Below are 12,212 nucleotides of genomic sequence, written 5' to 3' on the forward strand. Positions count from 1 at the left end.
AACAAAATTAAACCTCCTCATCAGGGGAGTATTTTCTCTGTGAACATTTCTGATCAGAGTTATGTAAAAGCCTGGGAATGCTATGAGATCAAGGGAAGAGGCCTTTGGGATTTATTATGACTAGAATGGGCAAGGCTGAGGGAATTGTCTATTTATAATACTGCAGAGACCTTGCAACACAGCATGGAATGAAATAAACCAGAGATGGCTTTAGGTGTCCACGGTGCCTTAAATTATGGGTGGTTATTTAACCATTTCATGTTCATAGGTCTCATAAGCTTCTATCAGACTTAGTAATCTTTATTGTAAATATGAAACATAAATAAATCAGTTTTATTTCCCTTCTCTAATCACAAATCCTCTTTTAAAATACATTACTATTTTCCTCTTAATTTATAGTTTTAATGATGGCATCAGTGTTTAATATTTATTGGGCACCTCTAATGTAGGGAAAAATAATGAAGCACATGGTCCTTGCTCTCAAATAATAGGAATTTGAGATAAATTGGAATTCTCTTTTTAGAAAGTCAAATTAAAAAATAAATTCTGTACTCACTTCGGCAGCACATATACTAAAATTGGAATGATACAGAGAAGATTAGCATGGCCCCTGTGCAAGAGTGGCATGTAAATTCGTGAAGCGTTCCATATCTTTAATGTATATCCTGATAAATAAATAAATAAATTCTGAATCTGCCATTTAACTCTTTAACAACCCCAAACCAGGAAAGGGAAGCAGCTAAGAAAACTATTTTTCTTAAAACTTGTTTTTAAATCTGTGCAGTTTTTTTGCTATCTCTATGTCAATTTACAGACTCCTATAAAGAGAGAAACATGAACTCCAATAATTAAGCAATTTACAACCTACTCTGCTGGGCTCAGTAAACATATTTTGAATATTCCCTACGTGCCCGGCACTCAGAGATGCCAAGGTAAGATGTGGTTTCTGTCCTTTCTAGGGGAGGAAGCAGTCACAGAGAAAGAGGAAATGCTGTGAGAACAGCGGCTCAGGGGGTGAACAGGAACACAGCCTCTGGGACCAAACTGCTTAGTTTTGAATCGTGGTTTCACCTCTTACAAGCTGTATGCCTTGTAAAAATTAACCTGTCTATGTCTCAGTATATTCGTCTATGAAAATGGAAATAATATCATAACTTCACTGAGACTTCCAATCCATGAACATGGTATATCACTCCATTTCTTTAAACACTACTCAATTTATCTTCCCACTGTTTATTTAGACTTATTTCTTGAAGTGCAATGGCTGAATCAATGATATGGTCAATTTAAAGAGTTTTGATACATATTGCCAAGTTTCATCACTGCTTATGAACATCCCTTGCTGAGTCCCTCTTATTCCTTTTATTCCTGGATTGGAATTCATGGTCTTACTACTCTCAATAAGTATGGTGCTATCTCCAGTTTTTACCTTCATCTTCCTTTGGTTCTGACACTGACTTGGATTCTACAGGTGGAAGGTGCTGGCCTCTGGAATAAACTAAGAGCTAATAATGTGATTCACATTCAGAGGAAGTCATTACTCTTTTGAGCATTTTGTCAAAAGACTTAAGGCAAGAAGTTGGCTGTGAGAATAGTTGGAAAGAAAAGATGGGATTAGGGCCTCCTAGACCAGGTCTAGAAGGATATGGTGGCAGGGGGAGGAGGACTGGGCAGCGATATGTGGAGTCTGGGATTGCCCTTTTCTATTTTTTCCCTTGCCCAACCCCATATCACATGAAGTCACCTAAAGCTCCTGTCCCAGGACTGACGCAATAAAAGATTGGGGTTTAACATAGATCTCAGGGATGGGTCTGTAGCAGCAAGAACAAAGAGCAAGTACAAATCCGGGGCTGTGAGTGTGTAGTGGGGGAGAGCTTCTGCATTCATGCAGAGAAGGTGGAAAGCCCAAAATCATTCACCTAGAAAGGAAATGCAGTGTGTAAGTACAGAAATCTGCGCCTGAATCCGTTTGCTTTCTTTGTTGATAATTTTGGGGGGAAAAATGCCAAGGATTTCATGAAGAAAGCACTTTTGTATTCCAAACCTGGAAATTAGTATGTAAAAATTGAATGTTATTAACATTTGCTATGGCTTCCCAGAAAGCGATGACGAATCTTTAGAATCATTTGCCCAAATTGGCTTTATAGTCAAATTAAAAAATCTTGGCCAGGCAAACATTTTAACTAGCTTGTAAAATTACCCCCAGCCTTTCTCCTTGCTGTTTTCATATGATGCTTCATAGACAGAAATCCGGAAGGAGAGTTTTAGGGCCTTTTGAGTTTTTAAAAACAAAAATCTCTTTAGTGTTTAATTAACCTTACCCCTGGAAAGTTCTTCCTTAGGATTAAGTTAAATCCTTTATGCTTTAATGATCAGTCATTTTCTTCAGTTCTACTTTCTGTGGGGATGGAAATTTCTTGGTTATATTCCATCCTAAAAGAATTTTGCCAAGTCCATGGGAAACTAGAAGAAATCTGACGTATTTCTTTGTGCTCTTTGGTCATGTGGTAAGGAGGAATAAGATGGGTGTAAGGCTCAGAGACAAATCCCGGGGTCTCCACTCTGGCTAACGGCAGAAACTTGGAGAAATTATTTACTCTCTCTGAGCTTTACTTACTGGACCTCCTTTGACTTACTTCATAGAATCACCCTGCATTAGATTTATATTAAAGTTCTTAACTTTAATATAAGAAAATAACTAGTATTTTCTTGTCTCTTATCTATTAAAAAATCTCTCAAAGTTCAATTTTTTTTGTTTTTATATATTTTACGGGGGTGATATGGGCCAGATGTAGAGCTGTCAGTCCAGCGTCCAGGAATGAGAGGACATGGGCACTGGTCCTGGGTCAGTCCCTCGATCACCGGCCATGTGGCCTTTGGTTGGTCCCTCAGTGACTGGTATAGACCCGTCTGAAGATCTAACAACCCAGTGTTTAAATCACCAGCTTTGGACTCAGAATACCTGGGTGGGAGTCTTTTTCCCTCTCCTATATTAGTTTTGATTGTGTAACACATCACCACACACTTAGCAGTTAAAACAACACTCATTTAGTATCAATTTCTGTGGGGCAGGAACCTAGGCACAGCTTAATTGGGTCCTCTGCTCATCTGAGACTCGGGATTTTCTTCTAAGGTGTTGGCAGAACTCATTTCCTTGTAGCTACAGAGTGTGTCTCTTTAAGTCTAGCAGGAAAGAGGGAGTCTCTGTGGCTTAAGTCTCTGACCCCGGGAAGGCTTAAGCCCTGGTTTAAGGAACTCACTTGATCAGGTTGGGTTCACCCAGGATAAATCCCTTTCTGAATGAACTCAAGGTCAACCTGTTTAGGTACCTAAATTACATCTGCAAAATCTCTTCACCCTTGCCATAAGGAACATAATCTTGAGAAAGGCATCCCATTGCCTTTGCCACGTTCCATTGGTAAGAAGCAAGTCACACTGTGTGGTTGTGAAAACCTTGTGTTTGATGCACCTTTTAACTAGGGTATGGACAGATGAGTAAAAAACTATGGATAAAAAATAAACAAATAAGGGTGGGCAATGGTGGCTCAGTGGCAGAGTTTTTGCCTGCCATGTTGGAGACCTGGGTTCGATTCCCAGAGCCTGCCCATGCAAACAAACAAAAAAACAAATGATGAGGAAACAAAGGTTAAAATAAGTTGGGTGGATGGAAATACTAGTGGCCAATGAGAGAGAGGGGTGAGGGATATGGTATGTATGAGTTTTTTCTTTTTTACTTCTTTTTCTGAGGAATGCAAATGTTAAAAAAAAAAAAAAAAGATCCCAGTAACAAATACACAATTATCTGATGATATTGTGAGCCATTGATTATACACCATGTATGGAATGTTTGTATGTTAAGAATGTTTGTTGTTTGTATGTTGTTTCATCATTATAAATATTTAATAAAAAAGAAGCAAGTCATAGGTTCCACCCATGCTCGAAGAGAGGGGATTGCAAAGAAGCATGACTACTTGGGGGTCACCTTAGGATGTGCCTATAATACACCATAAGAAAGGGATACTTCTTAAATATGTGTGCTCTCCTGTTGAATCAAAGATGGTCACTGCTGCAGGGACCACTGAAGCCATCCAGTTAACCTCCCTGAAAGATAGTCAACCAGTCACCACTGGAATACTGTAAGCTGCTTTATTTTTCTCCCACTTCTTCCCTTTATCTAAAAGTTGTCCTGCATTTGTAAGTCTTATCCATTTGCTTGTGGACTTACTGGCAGTGCTCTTGTGCCAATTGTTCCATCTTTCAGAGCTTCAATTTCTTACACTTGTAAAATGAACTACCCTCATTGGGTTGCTATGAGGAGTCATTAAGTCATACCTCAAGTGTAATTAGATCAGTGGCACATAGCAAGTATTCAATAACTTTTTAGCTATAGGTATCTTCAAAACAGGGACAAACATTCCTGCCCATTTGACCTCTCAGAACTCTTGTGAGACCCAGGGGGGAATGGAAGGACTTCATTAATGAAAAGCACCATGCCAACAGGGTGGGTTATTGCTTAAGGGCTTGTCTTCCATTTTATTTTGTCTCTTGAATTAAGTAGGACTTGATGGCAAATAACAGAAGCACAGATTAACTGGTTTAAGTAAAAAGAGAGTATAGTGTCTCATATAATATCAAGAGGGGAATTCATTTTATTTATGATGGGACACGCATGCTCAAATGACATTGCTAGGGCTTAGCTCTTTCCCCTTCTGGCTTGCTTTTCCCCAAATGGACTTTATTCTGGGGTAAGCTCTCCTATGCTAGGAAAAGTGCCAGTTCTAGGCTTTTACCAGTTGAGCCACTCCAGCAAAAGGAACATCCCTTTTCCTCAATAGTTCGAGCAAAATTCCAGGATTGCTTCTCATTGGATCACTTTCCCATCCCTAGAATGGTCTCTGTGTCAAGGGCAATGGACAGCTCTGGCTGGCCAATCCTGGCTCATGTGCTCACCCTTGGAGCTGGAGATGACATCAGAACGCTCCCCCCCAGAACCAAAATGAATAAGGGTGAAAAAAGGCGTCTTCCCAGTGGAAAACTGAAATGCTGGTGCCAGAACTGGGAGTGGATGCTTGCTAGACAAAAAATGCTCACCATACTCTTATAAAGCATAAATTTGAAGACTGGACCTTCACTCCAATAAAGCATAAGCCTAATGTAAGAGATACTTCTTTTTTCCCTCTTTTTAAAAAATGTCTTGATTGTAAACAACAAACAAACATACAAACATTCTTGACATACAAACATTCTTGACATGGTTACAGTCAGTGGCTCACGACAGCATCACATAGTTGTGCATTCATCACCGTGATCATTTGTTTTGAACATCTGCATCTCTCTAGCAAAAGAAAGAAAAAGGAAAAAACTCATACCCCTTCCTCTTGCCCCTTGCCCCTTCCTCTCATTGACCACTAGTATTTCAATCTACTCAATTTATTTTAACTTTTGATCCCCCTATTATTTGTTTATTTCTTATTTCTTATTTTTTTACTCCTCTGTCCATACCATAGCTAAAAGGAGCATCAGACACCAGGTTTTCACAATCACACAGTCACACTGCAAAAGCTATATCATTATACAATCATCTTTAAGAAACATGGCTACTGGAACACAGCTCTGCAGCTTCAGGTACTTCCCTCTTGCCACTCTAATACACCATAAAAAGAGACACTTCTTAAATACATGTGTTTTCCTATTGAATCAAAGATTGTCACTGCTGCAGGGACCACAGAAGCCATCCAGTTAACCTCCCTGAAAGATGGTCAGCCAGCCGCCACTGGAATACTATAAGCTGCTTTATTTTTCTCCCACTTCTTCTTTTTATCTAAAAGTTGTCCTGCATTTGTAAATCTTTGCATTTGCTTATTCTACATTCTCCAGGTCTCTCCTCCAGTACATGTTGCAGTGACACTCATTACCCATTTTGCATGCCTGTGGTATACTTATGTGGGTATCTTAGTTCCCTGCCTACTAAGACAAATACCATGTTATGGGCCGGTTTAAACAATGGGAATTTATTGGCTCACAGTTTTGAGGCTAGGAGAAGTTTAAAATCGAAGTGTCATAAAAGTGATGCTTTCTCCCAGAAGATGCTTTCTCCTAGGTGGCATTCTAGGGCTGCCTGCCAGCAATCCTTGGTCCTTGGTTTTTTTGTCGCCTGGCAATGTGCATTGCATGGTGGCCTCTCCTGGCTTCTCCCTTCTCTCCTAGGCTCTGTTGACTTCCGGTTTCTGGCTGCTCCTTGTGGCTTTCTCTCTGTATGTCTGAATTTCATTCTGCTTATAAAGGACTCCAATAAAAGACCCACACTGATTCAGCTGGGTCACACCTTAAGTGAAGTGCCCTCATCAAAAGGCCCTATTTACATGGGGAGATAGAAATGTTAGTGGTCAATGAGAGGGAGGAGTAAGGGGTGTGGGATGTATGAGTTTTTTCTTTTTATTCCTTTTTCTGGAGGGATGCAAACGCTCTAAAAAATGATCATGGTGATGAAGACACAGCTATGTGATGATATTGTGAGCCATTGATTGTACACCATGTATGGACTGTATGTTTGTGAAGATATGTTAATAAAAATATATATTTTTAAAAGCCCCTATTTATAATGGCTCATACCCCCAGAAATGGATTAAGTTTAAGAACATGCTTTTCTGGAGTACATAATTCCAAGCCACCACAGTGGATGATGGAGAAAAGATGGGTGTATGATGGTGGGGAATTGAGAGGGCAGATTTCTGTTTGCTCCTAAAAGAATAACAGATAACATTATTATCTATATATAACTCCTTGCTTAAAAAAAATCTATGTAATAAGAAATACACCCCAAATCATATTGCTTCCTGAATGAGTGACAGGGAGATAAGATACCTGTTGCTTCAAACAAACCACACGACACTCCTGAGTGATTTTTCATTTCTTATGTCCAAAGAACACACACTTGCTTGCATCTGTAGGGCCCTAATTGAGTCAGCAAACCTAAGAACCACATTCCACAAGCAACAGGTCTGAAATTCATTCATGGAGCCTCCCTGGCAACTTGTGGCCCCTGGTTTCTTTTTGCCCTCATTCTTTTAACCAGTGCTGCCTGTCCTCTTTCCTATGATTGTTCAATGTCACATAATTGTCTGTTTACCTTTGTGGATGGAAGGAAGTGAAGGCTCTGCTTTGACTCGTTATATTGGTGTCTCACATCTGTCTGTCCGCATGCTTTGAGAGTTCTTCTGCTTTATTTAGAGGCTGCTCAGGCATCAGAAAGGTCATGCAGCAGCAAGTTATAAGTATGGAAATATGGGTTCTAACGTTTGATGAATCTGCTGTGTGATCTTATGTAAGTCGTTTACCCTCTCTGGACCTGACAAGGTAAGATGAGTGGTTGGATGTCACTAATCTCTGAATCTTCTTTGACTTCAACCTAATTAACCAATTCCACCAAACTCTATGTGGGATCTCTTGACTTCAACTCAATGAGCCCTCTTTTCTTTATAAACTGTAGTTTTGTGATGCTTCATAACTCTCTCCCTGGACTTCAAATTCTATGGAATCAAGAAAGCCTTTTCAGAGGCAGCAGAGTTCATTCTTGGGATCACAATTCTAGGAACCAGAAGCAAAGAAATATTAGCAAAGTTAAAAAAGGTATGCAAAGTTAACGGATGCTTTGAGTTATGAACTAGGTGCATAAAGGTTTTTCATAATGACTGCCTCTGTAGGGAATCTGCCTGTTCCCTCGCCATCTCCTCACGCCACCTGTTATTTGTGTCAGGTGGTCAGTGATTGCTCTATGTGACCCTTGTTGTTAGTAATAGGGACAGGACTGTACACTGCAGCTTTCTTTGCTTCTCCCATTTCCCGGCAGCTGTGGTGATAAGGTTTGTGTCTATCCTAAAATGGTAGATCAGGATTTCCCTGGCTCTTGTAACTAAATATAAAGAAATCACTCACCCACCCTATTGGGAAATAAGTTATAAATAACAAGTCAGAGCAATCTTTATCAGGGAGGCTATGGTTACTAGGAAACGGGCAGTGTAGTCAGGCTTTCTGTTGTCATCATGCATCCATATGGTGCTGTGTACAAGCTCTGGTTCTTTGTCTTTGGCCTTTTAAGCAGTTCTTGAGTATATTGTTCTTGCATATTAAAGTATTCTGCTCTTTTTTGTATTTTAAGGGAAGAAGACTTGGATTCTAATTTGGCCTCTGCCATCAACTTGCTGTGTGACTCTGGGCAAATTAATTCACCTCTCTGGTCCTCAGTTGAATTCTCAGAACAAGAGATCAGAAAGTTGAGCCAGATCAGGAGCTGGCAAACTACGGCTTATAGACCACATCTGGCCTGCTATTTGTCTATGGCCTGCAAGCTAAGAATGTTTTTTTCGTTTTCAAGTGGTAGAACACAAATTGAAAGAGTATTTCACGATGTGAAAATTATATGAAATTTAAATTTTTATACCCATAAATAAAGTTTTATAGGAACACAGCAATATCAGTAGTTTACATTTTGTCTATGGCTACTTCTGTGCTCAGAAGCTGAACTGAATATCTGTGACAGAGACTATATGGGCTGCGGAACCTAAGAAACTTACTATCTGGCTCTTTTCATAAAAAGTTTGCTGGCTCCTAGCTAGACTGTTTCTTAGTTCCATGCAGCTGCATTTTACAATAAGTAATCAACAAGTTCTCAGCAGACCTCCTTCTGGATCTGGGAGCAAACTTCCAGGCTTCAGGTCAACCTGCCTGGGCTGCTCCTAGAGGCAACCTGGCAGCTCCTGAGAAGTGCTGCAGTCCGGAGGCCTGAAGAAGGCTGGGGCATGCCTTGGTCAGGGAGGAGTTTAGATACTGAGCTCTGGCCTTGCCCTTGCTCTGGGTCAGCCCAGACTGGGTGACCAGCGTAAGGACCCATGGGCAAGGCCTGAGAACCCAGAGTTGTGGCTTAGGCCTCTGCAGGCCCAGTGAAGAAATGAGTATTACAATGTTGCTGCTAATAAAGAGAACCCCAATTAACAGTGGCATAAGAAATCAGAAGGTTGTTTATCTTTCCCATAAAAGCCCAGGTAACCAATACATGAAAAGAGACTTAAGAGACATATCAACTGATTGCAATGCATGCAATTTATTTAGATCTTTAAAAAAGAGTGAGAGAGACAGATAATTGGGGAAATTTGAATGTTGGTAATAATAAAGAATTATTGATTTTTAGGTGTGAAATGGTATTGTGATTATGTTTTAAGAATGTCTTTGTCTTAAAATATATCCTGGGGCGCTGCAAGGGTAGCTCAGTGGTAGAATTCTCGCCTGTCATACAGAAGACCTGGGTTCGATTCCCAGACCCTGCACTTCCCCTCCCCCCCTCAAAAAAAGATACATCCTAAAATATTTATGGTGATGAAATGATAAAATAATATTATGTCTTGGATTTGCCTCAAAATAACCCAGTTGGGAAGGATCAGAAATGGATGAAACCATACAGGTGAAACAAAATTGGCTAGGAGATGGTAGTTGAAGATGGGTAAACACAGATATAGGGGTTTTTCATTATGCTATTTTTATTGGTATATTTGACATTTTCCAGAATAAAAGTTAAAATATTTAATATTCATAAACAGCGGTTAAAATTTTGTACTTTACAGAAATTTATTCTATGAAAAATCTCACACAAGTGCCAAAAATGTATGTATAATTACAGTCATTATAGCTTTGTTTGTCATAGAAATACCTGGAAACAAGTTTCCCTATGAGAAAAATTCCTTGAAGAGGAAAGGATGTGTCCAAAATTCCAAGCATGTAAAAGTTTAATTGATAGAATATATCTTATTAGTAATTTTTATTACTAATAATTAAAATCTTATTACTGATACAAATTGAGAAGATAGAAATTGCCATTATTTCCTAGTCACTAGGAAATTTTCCTTTATTGTTAAGTTGCCTATTGAGCATGAAATCATTTAGCACTTATAAGGTGCCTACTATAACACTGTTCATGATATGCAAAATCTTATTATTTCTTCCATAGGCCTGTCATAAAATTCTTGGACTTGAAAATAAGCTTGTGTTGGCAGTGGTTGGTATCACCATGGACCCAGGTATCTTCCATTTTGCTGCAAAGCCATCCTCACACTTGGCTTGTATTTCATGGTACAGTATGGCTGCTTCCCCTCCTGCCATCAAATCTGCATTCCAAAGTAGAAGAAGGAGAAAAGAGGAATGGACATGCCTTTAAGGGTGTGACACAGATCAGCACATGCCACTTTTACTCACTGTATTAAGCAGGGTTCATTAGAGAAGAAGAACTAACTGGTTATATCTGTAAATTCGAGATTTATAAAGGTGTCTCATGTAACCATGGGAATAGAAGAGTCCAGGATCTGTGGGGCAGGCTGTGAGGCTGGCAACTCTGATAAAGGGTCTTAACAAACTCCACAGGGGAGGCTCGTTGGCTGAAGAAGCTGTGAAAATTCTCTCTTCTTCCTTTAAAGTCTCCAACCAATTAGGACAAATCCAAAGAACTGGATTATCTTGTTTGCGGTAAGCATGTCTTTAGTTGATCATAGATTTAATCATCAGCTTACTGATGATTTAATAAACCGGCCTTCTAGTTTATCAACCAGTCATGAAATATCCTTGCAGCAATGGTTAGGCCAGTGCTTGCCTGACCAGACAACTGGGCACCATCACCTGGCCACACTGACACCAGAACCATCACAGTCACCTCCCATGGGCTAGGAATCCATGTAGCCACTAGCTGCAAGGGAGACTGGGAATTCAGCCCTCAGCTGGCAACCATCCATTCTACTAAAAATGTCACCCTGCTTGTAAGGCGGAAATGGCTGTTGGGGGGACAAGGTCTTTGCCATGGTTGCCTTACAGTTCTTTGTGTGAACTCCAAGCAATTCTCTCTTGATCTGAGCCTATTTTTTTGCCTTTCCCTTTCCTCCATCAGTATTGCGTTCCCTCCTCACCCGCCCCCCCCCCCCCCCCCCGCCTTCTTGTAAACAGCTTAGTTTGGGGGCCCGGGGACCACCTTCATTCATTGGTAGTTCAGATGCAGACACCTGCTCACGTGTTGCTTCTGCGTGCCTACCCACGCTAGAGCTCAACCCCACACTCCCAAGGTCACGTGTTTGTTTTGTAGCTCTGGAGATACGTTTTTAAATCCTGCCTCCTTCAGTTAGTCTACCTTGGTGATTCAACTAATCTTTTTAAGCCTCATCCTCCTCATCTTGAAAAAAAGCCATCATAGCATTTCGGAAGTGTCCCAGCTTCACTCCCTTATGTGGTAACTGTGACGACCCAAAGCAAGTTGTGGAGAAATGCTCCGGCTTTATAAAAGACCTGTGACACCGCTGAGAAGTAATGTGGGGAGGAGGCCCTAGCGCCCCGCCTTACTCCGATCCCCATTGCCCTATGTCTGGATAAGCCACCCCCTTGCAGCACCCCCGCCCCACCCCCTCCCCACCCCCTCCCCACCTCCTGCAGGGGCGCATTTGCACGTGACTGCTACCCCAGCCACAGCTGATTGGTTCAGGCATGGAACCGTGTTCCAAGCCAGCCAATCAGATTGTTTCTTTGAGGAGTATGGCGTTTGAGTGGGGTATCATGCCCTGGGAGGGTCCTATTCGTGGCAGAGGGCCATAGCCACCGCCTTCATATCGTGGGGGACCTGACGCCTCTTAGGAGTCTGCCTTTCCTGATTCCTGGTGGTCACCAAATCCTTGTATCCCGGGAATACCTTAGTTCCTCAATAAATTCCATTTCTTTGCTTAAACTTGTTAGACTAGTTTCTCTTCCTTGCAATAACAGGAACTTCGATTAATCAATTCTATCATTGACCAAATTGGAAAAGTTTAGCATTTGATACCGCTATCTTATACATCTGTGCTGTTTGCACCCTCTTAGGGCAAAAAAAGTGAACTGTGACTTCCCCGTGTTCTTATTCTTCCTCCAATCAGAATTTGCCCTTAGAAAAGCCTCCAGCAGCAATCATTCACACCATGCAAAGTGTGAATTCATACATACATAGATATATACTGCTCCCTAGGTGACCATGAAAGCTTTCATTTTAATTCACCACAAAATATATATACATTTTCCCTGATGAAGGAGTTTGTGTGTCAGGAAGAAGACGAAGAGGTGGGCTTTCTGGAGAAGGGGGAGAGCTTTCAGCCTTGTCTGCAGTCACTTAACATTGCACCAAGCAAGTGACCGTCTGCACATCCACACCACAC

The 12,212-nt window shown here is 40.9% G+C and overlaps 1 non-coding gene across 1 annotated transcript; it reads left to right on the top strand.

The window, feature by feature from the left end:
* The first annotated feature begins 548 nt into the window (after positions 1 to 548).
* LOC143685320 (U6 spliceosomal RNA) lies at positions 549 to 655 on the top strand. The gene has a single exon (XR_013176567.1). It is a non-coding gene; the product is annotated as a U6 spliceosomal RNA (small nuclear RNA).
* Positions 656 to 12,212: the final 11,557 nt, after the last annotated feature.

Source organism: Tamandua tetradactyla, chromosome 5, assembly GCF_023851605.1.
Source record: "Tamandua tetradactyla isolate mTamTet1 chromosome 5, mTamTet1.pri, whole genome shotgun sequence".
Lineage (NCBI taxonomy): Eukaryota > Metazoa > Chordata > Mammalia > Pilosa > Myrmecophagidae > Tamandua > Tamandua tetradactyla.